Source organism: Teleopsis dalmanni, chromosome 2, assembly GCF_002237135.1.
Source record: "Teleopsis dalmanni isolate 2A chromosome 2, ASM223713v2, whole genome shotgun sequence".
In the NCBI taxonomy this organism is placed as follows: Eukaryota; Metazoa; Arthropoda; class Insecta; order Diptera; family Diopsidae; genus Teleopsis; species Teleopsis dalmanni.
Window position 1 is genome coordinate 186722324 of NC_051847.1, and position 3366 is coordinate 186725689.

The window sequence follows — 3366 nt, forward strand, 5'->3', positions numbered from 1 at the left end:
TAATGAAACTAAAAACATATAGGCTTCTAAAGTGAGCTAATAATTATACATGATTTTCAAAAAGCTATTTCTTGTGCAAAAGAGCTTTCACTCATACAAAATCAATTGGGAGAGTAAATACGAAATCGATTACTCATTGGATAAGAGGAAGCATATAAGATAAAAGCTTTACCGTAACAAAAGAACTTTCTCTCATACAAAATCAATTGTGAGAGTAAATACGAAATCGATTACGCATTGGATAAGAGGAAGCATATAAGATAAAATCTTTACCGTAACAAAAGAGCTTTCTCTCATATAAATCAATTCGGAGAGTAAGTACGAAATCGATCACTCATTGAATAAGGGAAAGCACATAAGATAAAAGTTTTACCGTAACAAAAGGAAAAGAGAAAAAAATAAGAAACACCATAACATCTAATATAATTGGTCGTGTGTTGCTTATATTACTTATTGTTTTCTTCATTTTATAATATATAATAATATCTATAAAAGTCTTTAAATTCCTAAGAGTATGACTCTTATTTTTTAATTTTTTTTTTCTCAATCAAACGAACAGTTTGAAGTTATAGTTATAATCCATCAAAAGCAAGACACGGAATTTGCTTATATACTGATTATTTTTTAATTTTAAGAAGAGAAATTAAAAAAGCTTTATTTGGTGTTGAAGAATTTTCTAATACCTGAGGTTAATCATTTTTACTAGTGATTGAGGTAGGGGTGCAAGGTGAATGCATTAAAGCAGAGTGCACAATATTGTCAACTTGAAAGTGAACAGTGTTTTTTCTAATAAATGCCTCCAAAAAATAATTAACTTTAAAAAACACTAAGTCGCTAAGAATTATTTTTCTTAGCTCTTTACTAGATGTTATCCGGGTTATCATTACTGATGACAATTTAAATATATTCTTCGGTTTCTTTGTCCTTTTATATCGGGTGTTTTTTTAGCTGTATGAGAACTATCGGTATCAAAACTACGGTTTGACAACTAAGAATCGATTCAAAATCATCCACAAATTGACTGTTCGGTGCGGTTTACACACTAGCTGCACCTTATCGGACCTTATTTTTTTCGAAATGCGGAAGGAGCTGCCGTTACGCTGAATGAGGAATGGCAAGCGACTGTAGTTTTATTTCCAAAAATTATATTAAATCAGTTAAACATCGACGAAATTTGTTTCCAACAAAATGGAGCAACTTGCCATACAGCATGCTTAACAATCGATTTATTGTAAAATCAATTTGGTTTTATATTGAGGTTTTTCCGAGTTATCGCAACTGAGCACTTTTACTTTTTGTTAGCTAGGCTAGAGTCCCTTCTTTCTCTTCGAATAATTTATCAGTTCCTCACAAGTTTCGCGGATTATTCGATGACTGATCTAAGATCTACATTTGGTCCCGTACGGCTAGTGACTGCTCAGAGATTAGATAGTGCTGTCTAGGGTAGACTGTCAGTTTTCGTCTATTCTAAGGTGTCTTAGCATATCAATCGTGCGAACGTAGCATGATATTTTGAAGAGTCTTTGGAGAGCCTGAATTTGATTAAATTGTGTCTTCTGGGTTTAATTTAGTATCAAATTTATTTCCAGAAGTCATCCTGTTAACCCCCTCATTTATGCGATTTAACGCCTTTCGATTACTTTTTATGGGACTATGTTGAATCATCATTAGGTAAAGTTTATGCCGACAAACCGGCAACCTTGATGCATACGAAGCCAATGTTTATGCCACCATTGACGTCATATAGCATTGACGTCATTTATTGCAAAATATAGTCACAAATTGTATTGTTCAAATAGATCATGTAAATCGTAACCGCGTCAGATGTATACCAGAAATCATATTCAAAAAATATTATACCAGATTTTTTTTTTTAATTTATTTTCTTTTATTGCGATCTGTCACTTGAGAGTAGACAATAAAAAATATTTAAAAGTAAGTAACTAAATACTTAAAATTTTTGTGGGCTTGAATGAACTGTGCTCAGTAGCACATCCGTTCATTGAACTCGGTCACCGATTAAAGTATTGGAACATAATTCTCAGGCAGAATTTTTGTTAATTTTTTAATGAGTCCATCGTCAGCTTTACCTATATCTAAGTATATTGCAATTGTAAATTGTTTCTTTTCAAAACCCATTGCAATTTTGTTAATTACACGACGTATTTGCTGGTTAGTTGAGAACTTTCAAATATTTAATTGCATATTTTTGATAAAAGCAATATTTTAAGCTACTTCATTAAAAAAGAAAATTCTTTCATAAATATATAATAGCTCTAGTTCTTTCTGATTAATATCGTACAGCAATATAAAATATTTACATTTTGAAACCAACTTCTTTAGTAAATACTAGAGTTTGGAATTATTATTTTTTTTTGAATGTAATGAAAATGTCAATCAGTAATCAACACATCAAAAACAAAATTATCTCAAAATTTTTCCTGTAAAATTATTCAGAAATTTATTAACACCTTTTGGAAAACACTTTGCGTTTTGGAAAACTCACGCATACTAATTACGAATTGAAAATGTACGCACTGCATTAAATCCTTTAAAATCCAACAGCTCACAAACGCAACACACAAACAGTGTAAATAGGAGAGCCGCGCCACCCCTTTTCAAAACAAACCATAGCAAAATAAATGTAACCAACAGAACATAAAAACAACAGCTACATTTTAAGAATGCTAATAATGGGCGGAGTGAATGCGCGTGTAGGTGTGAGTGTAGGTGTGAGTGTGGGCGACAGTAAATTCAAATACACTAATGTGTCATGTTAAATTAACACTTTAATTTATTCCGCGCTACAAGTGCAAAGAGCATATTTAATGATTTTGTGCTTGGCTGTTTAACTGTGAGTGCGTACGTACAATTACACAAGTAACACTGCGTTTGTGTGTGTGTTTGTGTGTGCAATGGAGTTTATATAAATTTGTATTTGTGCTGAATTCGCTAGATATTTATGTGGTGTTGTTTGTGCAGAGGTGTTATAGGTTAATTGTGAGCCATTTTAATACAAGCGTCTTTTCACGTCTTTTCAATTGCAACGTTTTAAACTCAAACAGAATTTTTAAATGTGATTTTATAAGTGTAAACAACTTATTTTTTCATTACTTAAGCAATTATAATTATTTTAACTTCATAATTATATAACGTAATATAAACATTAATTATATTAAAAACTTTGTTTTACTTATTTAACTCTCTCTATTTTACACAGGAATGTTCACACAAAAGTAATACCGAAATTTTATAATAATAATTGATTAGCGAGCTAATTGTTCAATATAAATAGAAATAAAAAAACTATAATTTATCAAAAATTTATAATTTATAATTTAAATTTATCAATTTATCAATATCAAT